The 11,610-nt window shown below is 42.8% G+C and overlaps 1 non-coding gene across 1 annotated transcript; it reads left to right on the top strand.

The window, feature by feature from the left end:
* The first annotated feature begins 10 nt into the window (after nt 1-10).
* On the top strand, nt 11-146 carry LOC142832027 (U8 small nucleolar RNA). Its single transcript, XR_012907121.1, has one exon. It is a non-coding gene; the product is annotated as a U8 small nucleolar RNA (small nucleolar RNA).
* Nucleotides 147-11,610: the final 11,464 nt, after the last annotated feature.

The raw sequence follows: 11,610 nt of genomic DNA, 5'->3' as shown, positions 1-11,610 counted from the left end.
GCGGTTTGTATCGTCAGGAGGTTAATCCTTACCTGTTCCTCCTTTTGGAGGGCAGATAGAAAATGATGAGTGGAGCTTGCATGACTTGCTGATTAGCATTTCCGTGTAGCCAGGACCTGACAACATCCTGGTTGCTCCTATCTGATTCTCTGACGATCACACTTATTTTCTGCGTATAAATTGATAGAATGCTCCAAATAGGTGTTTAGTTTCATAACTTGTTTTGTCATTGTTTATAAGCTTGGTTAGGTTTTTTTTTTTTATCTTAACTGTCTGATTGCTCAGACTTATCTGTTGCAAGAAGTGCCAATCTCTCCAAGATAAAGTCCTGGCTGGAGGCTCTTTTGACACCTACCCAGAGTCCTGGAATGGCACTTAGTCTAGTGCCTACTAACATAACAGCCTTACCCCTCTGACCTTTAGCATCCTCTCATCTCACCTTGATTCAATGACCTAACCTAACCGTAGCCAAAGCACTCTTAACAGTGTGGAGAAGAGGTTGTGGTACATGATACAAAAAGCCAAACCCACAACTACTTAGGAGTTATAACTCCTAAAGTTATGACTTGAGAGCCACCAAAATATTACATGTCTCAGCTATTGCTTGAGTACAACTCTCAGAGAAGTCCACACCCTTGCATGTGTCTTACTGAACGTGGAAAAAAATAGCTTTTTCAGGAGCTTTACTGACAGGTTGCCAAATATAACTATTATTTAAAATTAAACAGTGTGAACTTGCAATTAAGTAGGTACATACTTGCTGTGTTTGAGGTTCTGGGTGAGATCCTCAGCATCAAAAACTTAAAAGTAGCCAGAATGGCGATGCTTGCCCACAGTTCCAGCACTCACATGCGCAGGTCAGCCTAATCTGCAGAGTGTGAGTGATTCGAGCCAGGCAGGGATACAGAGTGAGACCTTGCTGAAGTTGGTCCAGCTGTGGAGGTTGGTGCTGAGTTCCTCCAGCATCAAAGCCACGAAGAGGGTGGTGGTACTGCAGCCCAGGATGGAGGCTAATCTCAGCCTGAGAAGGTTCCTAGGCAGCTGTAGGCTTGAAACAGTTCTGTCTGCTGGCTGCTGAACACTATCCTCTGCTGATTGGATTGTCAAGGACAGATCCCTTTGGACCCCCAGAAAAAAATGCTCCTTTTTGTAGTCAAATCTTTCAAAAGTTTCTCAAAGCACTTTTTGTTTGTTTGTTTTTCTTTTTGAGACAGGGTAGCTATGGAGCCAGTCCTGGAACTCACTCTGTAGACCACTATGGCCTCAAACTCACAGAGATCCTCCTCATGAGATCCAGGCCAGGCTCCAGAGCTACACAGAGAAATCCTATTTAAACAAAACAAAAAACCAAAACAACAAAAGAGTGTTAGAACTGTTACATTGTCATCAGCCCACTAAATAAGTGTTGGTGGACACTGTCTGCTGACTCCTCCTCCTCTCCCTCCTTCTCCTTTGTGCCCTGTTTAAGATTAAACTCAGGACTTCATAGCCTTCTCAGTCCTACCACCACCTGGCACTACTACTACTTCTTAATTACATTCCGTTGATGTATGTGGTATGCTTGTATGTTTGTGGCCACACGTGTGGGAAGGTCAGACAAGAACTTGCCAGAGTCGGTACTCTCCACCCACCAGGTGTTAGTCTTGGGAGCAGGCGTCTTTACCCTCTAACTCCACCACCCCTTATTTGTTATGTATACAGTGTTCTGGGCACCCACCAGATCTCACTACACATAGGTGTGAGCCATCATATGGGTGCTGGAAATTGAACTCAGGTCCTCTGGAAGAGCAGTCAGTGCTATTAACTGTGGAGCAGTCTCTCCAGCCCTTACTTGTTTTTAAAGACAAGGTCTCAAGTGTCCCACACTGCCCGGAACTTGCTGTGTAGCTAAGGATGGATGACCTTGAATGTCTTTCTGGTCCTCATCTCCCAAGTGCTGGGATTACAGGAAGGCTCACTCAACTGTGCTCAGTTTCTGTGGCTTTGAGGTTGAAATTTAAGGTCTTGTGTGTGCTAAGCATTCTCCCACCTGAGGTATGCCCTTAGTTCCCACTCCTAGTCTCCTCTCTAGCCCTTACATACTAGCTAGATGCTTCTGGTTGTTCTGTAACTGTGGAGCAGCAACTCTGAACTCCTCAGCTCCCTCATCTGTACTCACAAGTCAGCGCCAGAGGACTTACCGGTCAGCATCAGAAACAGATTGTCATTTTGCTGTGATGTTAAAGGCTTTCTAGATCTGAGGGTTATTTGTTCATTTTTGGTTCTTTTGAAACAGGCTCTCTCTATTACATAGCCCTTGTTATCTTGGAACTTGCTATGTAGATTGGCCTGGCCTTGAACTCACAGACCTGCTTGCCTCCTGATTGCTGGGATTAAAGATGTGTGCCAACACGCTGTGCTATAGATCTCAGGACTATTTAAGAGACCCTCGTCGTAACTGGAGGAATGAAGTCTGCAGCCTGAGTACTAATGGTTCTGAGGCTTGAGTCCTGAAGGTTCTCTCTCGGGCCACTTCGTCCTAGATCTGTAGTTACCTGACACCTTCTGTGAGCGTGCTAAGTCTGTTATGGGGTGTGCTTCCTGCAAGGCAGGGTGAAGGGTGGGCACCTGCAGCTTGAGGAGCAGCCATCTGACTGAACTTGCTTGCTATTTCTCAGTAATAAATACTTTTATGGGTGTGGACGAGTGTGCTACAGCTACCTGTGAAAGGGAAAAATTGGTTCATGTCAGCTCACAGACTATTTGGTGGGGCTGCAAGGAAGATTAAGCTAATACCAGTGGGGATGGGGTAGATGGGGCAGTAGTGTGTCAGATTCATAACGTTAGGACCTTTTCCATGAGTTTACTTGGATCATGGGGACATCTGTTGTTTTCACCTGTTCAGCATCTATCCTTTTCTTTATGATGGTACCCCATTTGGCTTCTTAAGAATGGTACCCCGTTCTTAGTCTTTATGCTCAGTAAGAGGCTGACAGTCACTCTCTCCTAATCCTCTTTTTGCTTCAGGGTTGACCAGGTAGTTTAACCTGCCCAATACCAGCATTCCATCTTCCCTGCTCCAGTGATTAATTCAACTGTAAACCTTAACAAGCCAGGATTCATGCTTTATACTTGGGAAAGAGAAGCTTAGGGTTCTGATAAATAAAGCATTCTACAAAATCAACTGACTAGAACAGTAGAGAGGGAGTGGTGGCTCAGTGCATAAGGGCTGGTGCTGCTCTGGCAGAGGACCCAGGCTCTGGTACCTAGCACCCACATCTTGCAGCTGCAGGGGATGTGAGGCCCCTCCGTAGGTACCTGCACTCATGGCCATATATCCATATATAGCCACACAATTTTAAAAAATGGCCAGGAGTGGTGGTGCATACTTTTTTAGTCCCAGTACTCTGGAGGCAGAGGCAGGAGGATCTCTATGAGTTGAAAGCCATTCTAATCTTCACAGCAAGTTCCAGGCAGCTGCACTGCATAAAGAAACCCTGCTGGGTGGTGTTGGTACATGATTTTAATTCCAGAACTTGGGAGGCAGAAGCAGGTGGATCTCTGTGAGTTTGAGGCCAGCCTGGTCTACAAAGCGAGGTCCAGGACAGCCAGGGCTATATACATGTTGCAGGGGACTGCTTGTTCATCCTGGCTGCCCAGCTAGCTTAGCCCCGAAATAACCACACAGAAACTATTAATTAAATCACTGCTTGGTCCATTAGTTCTAGCTTCTTATTGGCTAATTCTTACATCTTAATTCAACCCATTTCTATTAATCTGTGTATTGCTACATGGCAGTGGCTTACCAGGTAAAATTCCCAGGGTCTGTCTCTGATGGATCCGTGGCATCTCTTTGACTTTTTTTTCTTCCTCCCAGAATTCTTTTCTGTGTATTCTGCCTACCTAAGTTCTGCCCTATCAGGCCAACGCAGTTTCTTTATTTATTAACCAATAGCTTCACACAGAGGGGACTCCCACATCACCTCCCCTTTTCTATTTAAATAAAAAGGAAGGTTTTAACTTTAACATAGTAAAATTACATATAACAGGCATCAAGCAAGAATTACAGTTACAATATTTCTATTTACTTTATCTTTTATCACAACTAAGGAAAACTATAACTATCTATCTATTCTTCAGCTCCCTCAGACTCCAAAAGGATATAATATTACCTAAGTAAGCAACTTCTAAAACTTTAAAATTGACAGAGACATCTCACTGCATGGACAGTCACCCAAAGTTCTTCTGTACCATTGGGGCATCCATCTTCAGCCTACAGGCCTATAGCATCCAGCAGACTTTTCCATGAAACAGGAAATTTCAAAGACAGTTCAATCACTTTCTTCTGTGTCCTGCAGAATGTCTCGCAGACTCTTTCATGAAGCAGGAACCCCAAAGCACCATCTCACCTTTAGGCAAGTTCAGCAGTCATCTCTCTGTGGGTACTGCATGTCCAGTGAAGCAGTCCAAGCAAGAAGTTTCTTATGCAAGTGGCTAAGGAGCCTCTTCAATACCCATCTTCCTCTTGAAGTAAATGGTGCTGCCAGGAGCAGATGTGTCTCACTTTCATGAACAGTCTTAAGTTCTTAAACATTTTAAATGCCATATTCTGTAGTTTTTGAAAGGTTTGAAGAATGTCTACCCATCTGAAATATATCTCTATACATCTAGAAAATCTAAATAACATGAATACAAACTTAACTATTATAGATGACTATCTATTAACACACACACACACACACACACACACACACACACACACACATATATATATATATATATATATATATATATATATATATATATATATTTGGGTTTCTCTGTAGCTTTGGAGCCTATCCTGGCACTAGCTCTTGTAGACCAGTTTGGCCTCGAACTCACAGAAATCCGCCTGCCTCTGCCTCCTGAGTGCTATATTTCTTAATTATACATTACATTTTTAAAATGAGCTATACAAACACAATGCCTTAATCAAAATCAGAAATACATATACTTGTAACAAAATTGACCTTAAATTTGTATCAATAAACCAAGATCCATACCAATGCAAATCTCTGTAGAATACCCCCCTTTAAATGTAAAAGAACATTTATAAACAATATTTGGGAATATGGGCATGGTTTTGTCCGTACTGCTTCCTGCTGATTGGGGGTGCTGTTAATCAGGTCTTTTTTGGTGTATCCTGTGTGCTAGGTTCATCTCAGTCAGTATCTGGGTGAAGTAATTTTTTGAGGGTGTTCATGGTGACCTTTCAGGGGGGTGTGACCTATCAAACCACGTTTGTCTAGAAGTATTCCACAGATTCTCATCTTGAAACAAAAGAAAAATCTCTGATGGAGGAAGGTCATTGGTTAAAAAAGAAACTGCTTGGCCCTCATAGGTTAGAACATAGGTGGGTGGAGTAAACAGAACAGAATGCTGGGAGGAAGAGGAAGTGAGGTAAGACGCCTCAGACAAATGCCATGCTCCAGTCCAGGGCAGATGCGATGAAGCTCCGACCCAGGATGGACGTAAGCTAGAATCTTCCCAGTAAGCGCACCTCGGTGCTACACACATTAATAGAAATGGGCCAGGCAGTGTTTAAATGAATACAGTTTTGTGTGTTGTTATTTTAGGGCATAAGCTAGCCAGGCAGCCGGGAGCTGGCGGCAGGACCGCAGCCTGCAGCTCATACAACAAACCTCTTTTCCAATGCAACATATCCTTAGACTCAAATATTGGAATCAAGATACATTTAGAACATATATGCTGGTTTAGCTTAGCAGCCCATACAATGAAATGTCTCTCTGTACTTAGCTCCTTCACAGTCAAAAAATTCAAAGAAAACACAATATACATAATCCCGACTCTCTGTGAATTTTCCTTTTTTTTTTCGACACAGGGTTTCTCTGTGGTTTTGGAGCCTGTCCTGGAACTAGCTCTGTAGACCAGGCTGGCCTCGAACTCACAGAGGTCTGCCTGCCTCTGCCTCCCGAGTGCTGGGATTAAAGGCGTGCGCCACCACCGCCCGGCTGAATTTTCCATTTTTATGTGGCTTATTTTTCTTTACTCCTTTTAATCTATGACTATCTGTACTCTGTCTCTTTAAAGACTTTACCCTTTTTTAAGCATTAAATTTATTTTATGACTCTTTATACTCTTTTTCTTCTCCCTCCCGAGTCTACGTACATTTATCCAACACTGTGACCCATTTAGAGTTTTTTTATGTCTGAATCTGTCCTAATGTGAATCTGTAATTCTTTACTGTCCAGGAACACGTCTTACAATGATAAGTGCTTCTTAAAACTTAAGCTGCATCATTGCTAGGGGTAATGTAGAAGTGCCACAAGTCAGGCAAAAACTGTACCTCTGAACTATACATATGTGTGTTTCCAAAAGAACTGAAAACAGATGAAGATAGATATACACACACTCCATCACAGCAGCATCATTCATGAAAGCAAAGGAGAAACGTCCCAAGTGTCCAGCCACGTGCCAGCAGAATGTGGTCCCTATGTGCTGTACACAGGAACATCTGTGAGGGAGATGGAGAATGGACGTGAACACAGGGCTGGTAGGACAAGAAGAATCTTAATGCTCCTGAGCACAGGAGAGCTACAGTGGCTATGGTTGTTTGTGTGTTTGTGTGGTGTGGTGTGGTTTTCACCATTCTAAGTTGAGGATCACTGAATAAAAGCACTTACTGCTTCTATAGAGGACCTGGTATTGGTTCCCAGCACCCACATGGTGGTTCACAACATCTGCGACTCCAGTTCCAAGGATCCATTGCTCTCTCCTAGCCTCCACAGGAATGCACATTGTGTACATACACACATGCAGATAAAAACACTCACACACATAAAATAAGCAAACCTAAAAAACATTTGTTTTTCAAGAGTTTCACTGTGTAGTCCTGGCTGTTCTGAAACTCACTCTGTAGACCAGACTGGCCTCGAACTCAAGAGATCTGCCTGCTTCTGCCTCCCAAGTGCTGGGATTAAAGGTGTTTGTCACCATCACTCAGTTCTAAATTTTTTTTAATTATTAATAATTTGAGATGAGGAATCTCACTATGTATCCCCAGATGGCATGGAACATGCTATGTGGACAGACTTGGCTGACCTCATATTCACAGAAGTCCAGCTGCCTCTGCCCATTGTGCTGGCATTAAAGAAACTTAGCACTAAACCCGGCTATTTTAATTTTTATTGGTTCATTTGAACAAAGTAGTAAATTTCATTGTGACATTTTTATGCATGTATGTAACATACTTTAATCCTATTCCTTCTCTTTATTACCCTATCATCCCCCCTTCCTCCTGGTCCTTAGCCTATCTCATATCTTGTTCACTAATTCATTAATTTACTTTTTAAAATTAATCTATTCATGTGCATCAGTGTTTTGCCTGCATGTATGTATGATGATGGAAGTTACAAAATAATTCCACACTAGTTTAGATTTACGTATAATAAAGATTATTTATTTAGGGAAGAATCACAGATCACTGTCCTAGATCACAGTCCTCTGCATGAATGGGGAACAGAGTCTAGCAGCCGAAAGCAAGAGAGCGAGCGCCTGCTTTACAGCTGCGTTTATGGTATAAGAGACCACACCCAAGTGGGCTGTATCTTAAAGGCTATTGGCTGATGGAGCTTCCACAACATATGCATGTCTGTGTGAGGGTGTCAGATCCTCTGGAACTGGAGTTATAGACAGTTGTGAGTTGTCATGTGGATGCTAGAAGTTGAACCTGGGCCTCTGGAAGAACAGCCAGTGTACTTATCTGCTGAGTCATCTCTCCAGCCCCGACTTGAGGTAACAGGGTCTTACCATGCAGCTCTAGCCAGACTAGAATTTGCTATATAGAACATCTTTCCAATAATTCCAACTCTTGGAATTTTGGGGGGGGGGTGTTGAGACAGGGTTTCCCTGTGGCTTTGGAGCCTGTACTGGAACTAGCTCTTGTAGACCAGGCTGGCCTTGAACTCACAGAAATCCACCTGCCTCTTCTTGGAATTATTTTAAGATTTTTTTTGTGATTTTTAATCAGGAAATGTTTGATTAGTATATCTGTTTTACATACATATACACTAGGGGAGCATCTCCTTAAATTTTTTTCTGGAGAAACTTTAAGAATCCCTGCTTTAGGTAGATACATAGTGAGTTCCAGGACAGCCGGGCTACACAGAGAAACCCTGTCAACAGAAAAAAAAAAGAAATATATATATATATATATATATATATATATATATGACAGAAAAAAAAAGGATTCCTCCTTTAATACATGGCCTCTGGGACATTTGAAAGAACTCTCTCTTACAAGGCTGCTGTGGTGGCTTAGACCTCTAATCTCAGTGCTCAGGAGGCTGACCAGCCTACATCAAGAAGATAATAATTTTAAATATTTTTTATTAAATTTAATTTTGTGTGTGTGCTTGTGTGCACTTGAATGAAGGTGTCTTCAGAGATCAGAGCACTGGATCCACCTATAAAGAGTTACAAGCAGTTATGAGCCTCCCAATGTAGGTGCTGGGAATCCAATTTGGTTTTCCTGAAAGAACATCAAGTGCTCTTAACTACCAAGCCATCTCTCCAGCCCCTCATAATATTTTCTTTAGTTAAAACAAAGCAGGCCGAACTCACATATCCACCGAGAAAACAAAAAAGCAAAATCCAAAAACCCTCTGACAGAGCTGAAAGGAGAAAACCATCTCTCTCTCTCTTCTTCAGACTCCCGAGTCCTCTGTCTACAGCTGTCCTTCCTTGTCGCCACTGTTGCCCTTTCTTTGTCCGCTGTCCTCAATTTTAGACAAGCTTTTTATTTCCCCCTCCCAAAAGAATTGACTTTCGTTATTGCTCTTTGAAGACATAACCCAGCTATGTAGCCAACCTAGCACTGAGCTTTCAATTCTCCTGACTCAGAACTAGAATATGGTATAAGACGCTGTTGTGGGATATTTGCACACTGTGTGAAGATGTTACTGTGATTGGTTTAATAAAGAGCTGAGCGGCCAATAGCTAGATGGGAAGAAGTTAGGCGGGACTTCCAGGAGCAGAGAGGCTTCTGGGAAAAAGAAAGGTGGAGTTGCCTTTCAGTCATGAAAAGAAAACAGTTGAAAGATGGAAGAGAGGGGCTAGGCGGTGGTGGCACACACCTTTAATCCCAGCACTCAGGAGGCAGAAGCAAGTGAAACTCTGTGAATTCAAGGCCAGCCTGGGTTACAGAGCTAGTTCCAGGACATCTAGGGCTGTTACACACAGAAATCCTATCTTGAAAAAACAAAACAAAAGATGGAAGAGAGGTAATGCCACATGGCAGATCATAGATTAATATAAATGGGTTAATTTAAGTAATAAAAACTTAATTTAAGTTATAAGAACTAGTTGAGACAAGCCTAAGCTAAAGATTTCATATTTACCAAGTTTTCATAATTAGTAAGTCTGTGTGGTTATTTGGGAGCTGGCGGCAGAGAGGAAGACTTGCTACAGTGGGTAGATGCACTTTCCTGATGGCTTGGAACCGCATTGTGAAAGGAGAAAACCAGCTCTCCAACTTTGAATTGGACGCTTGGCTAGCTGAGAGTTGACTGGCCAGCATTACTGTCCTCCAACCTCGCACGCAGGCGTCACAAGTGCTATTCATTATACGGTGCAGCCTTTGTTCTTGCTGGTAGCTTTACCACAGCAGAGAGTTAGCCCTATCCCAGTCACCAGGGTGTGGCTGCACCTTCTTCCTTACCTCAAACCTAGCTCCTTGTTTGTAAGGCTGCCTGAGGCAGTTGCCTCGGTGTGATCTTCTGGTCCGAAGCCATCTTTATGTTTTAATCTGTTACAACTAGCTGCATTAAGCCGAGCAGCAGCACCCCACACCTTAAATCCCAGCACTCAGGAGGCAGGGACGGACAAGGGGATCTCTGTGAGTTCGAGGCCATCCTGGACTATAACTCCAGTTCCATGGCAGTCAGGGCAACACAGAGAAATCCTATCTCAAGAAACAATAAACAAACAAAACCACAGAGCTGCTGCATGAGCTGCAAGGGTATGTGGAAGGACAAGAGTGTCTTACATAGGTTCTTAAGCACTCTGTGGTGGGGAGGGACAGGGCCCTGCCGTCGCTGGCCGGAGCCTGGCCCTTGCACGGCCATCTTCCTCAGTGCTCCTGTGCTGTCACTTAAGTCCTGACCTTCATTCTAGCTCCACCTCTGCCCTCTCTGCTGTCTGTCTGTCTGTCTGTCTGTCTGAGCAACTCACCCTTCACTGCGGCCTCTCTCCTCACTACCTACAGAGAGCTAGTGCCTTTCTCACTAGAACTGGAGAGGCTGAGGCAAGAGGATAGCAAATTAAAGACCAGGCTAAGGCTTTATAGGGAAGTTCTACCTCAACACAAGAAAATACTCAAAGGTGCGTTGAATTTCTTTTTTTCTTTGATTGCTGAGAACAGGTTCTTTTTGTTTTGTTTTGTTTTTCGAGACAGGGTTTCTCTGTGGTTTTGGAGCCTGTCCTGGAACTAGCTCTGTAGACCAGACTGGTCTTGAACTCACAGAGATCTGCCTGCCTCTGCCTCCCGAGTGCTGGGATTAAAGACGTGTGCCACCACCGTTTAGCTGTTGATCAATGTTTTATCAAAGCAACAGAAAGCAAACTAGAGCAATCCTCTCACCTCCTGATAGCTAAGATTACAGGTGTTTGCAGCCACACTCAACTCTGCGGAGTCTTTAACAATAAATTTTGAGTAGGTTATATATTTACATATAAATGTATAACTTATATTTATATGATAAGAAACAGAAGCTGTAAAAGAATACTAGCACATTTAACTGTACAGGAATGTTGGGATGGTGTAGCTTGGTGGAAGGCATGCTTAGGATCCACTAAATTCTGAGATTAATCCTTAGTTCAAAACATTGAAACTCTGTAGCTGGGGATCCTGGTGCATGTTGGAAACTCGGGGGACTGAGGCAGGAGGATTACAGGTTTGAAGCCAACCTAAGTGATTCCGGTGACACTTTGTCAGTAAAAACAAGGAAACACAACAACAAAACTTATGCACAGTAAAAATAAAAAAATAGAACAAGTTGAAAGCCAGATGATACTGTTGAGAAAATATTTGTAAATCATTTCGTAGAGAAAAAGTTAATGTTGACCCAAAATCTATAGATCTATAAGAAAAGTATGAACAGCTTAAAATCATATAATTTATAGACACTTCACAGATAAGTAGAGTTAAAAGTAACTATGAAATGTGTAGCAGGCTTTCTTTTTTTCTTATTTATTTATTTATTTATTTATTATGTATACAATATTCTGTCTGTGTGTATGTCTGCAGGCCAAAAGAGGGCACCAGACTTCATTACAGATGGTTGTGAGCCACCATGTGGTTGCTAGGAATTGAACTCGGGACCTTTGGAAGAGCAGGTAATGCTCTTAACCACTGAGCCATCTCCCCAGCCCCCACATAGCAGGCTTTCTTGGACATGGAGACTTATTAATGAATGCTCAGCCTTAGCTTAGACTTGTTTTTAACTAGCTTTTTCCGCTTTAACTTAATCTACCCCTTTCTATTAATTTATGTGCTGGCCCAAGACTTGTTGACCTTGTCTATGCACTGTCCGTGCTGCTTTCCTCCTTCGTCCATATCGTCTTGGCTGATCC

This window comes from Microtus pennsylvanicus, chromosome 11 (genome assembly GCF_037038515.1).
Source record: "Microtus pennsylvanicus isolate mMicPen1 chromosome 11, mMicPen1.hap1, whole genome shotgun sequence".
Taxonomy (NCBI): Eukaryota; Metazoa; Chordata; class Mammalia; order Rodentia; family Cricetidae; genus Microtus; species Microtus pennsylvanicus.
Note: the sequence above shows the minus strand (reverse complement) of the source record. Positions and strands in the feature narration are given on the sequence as shown.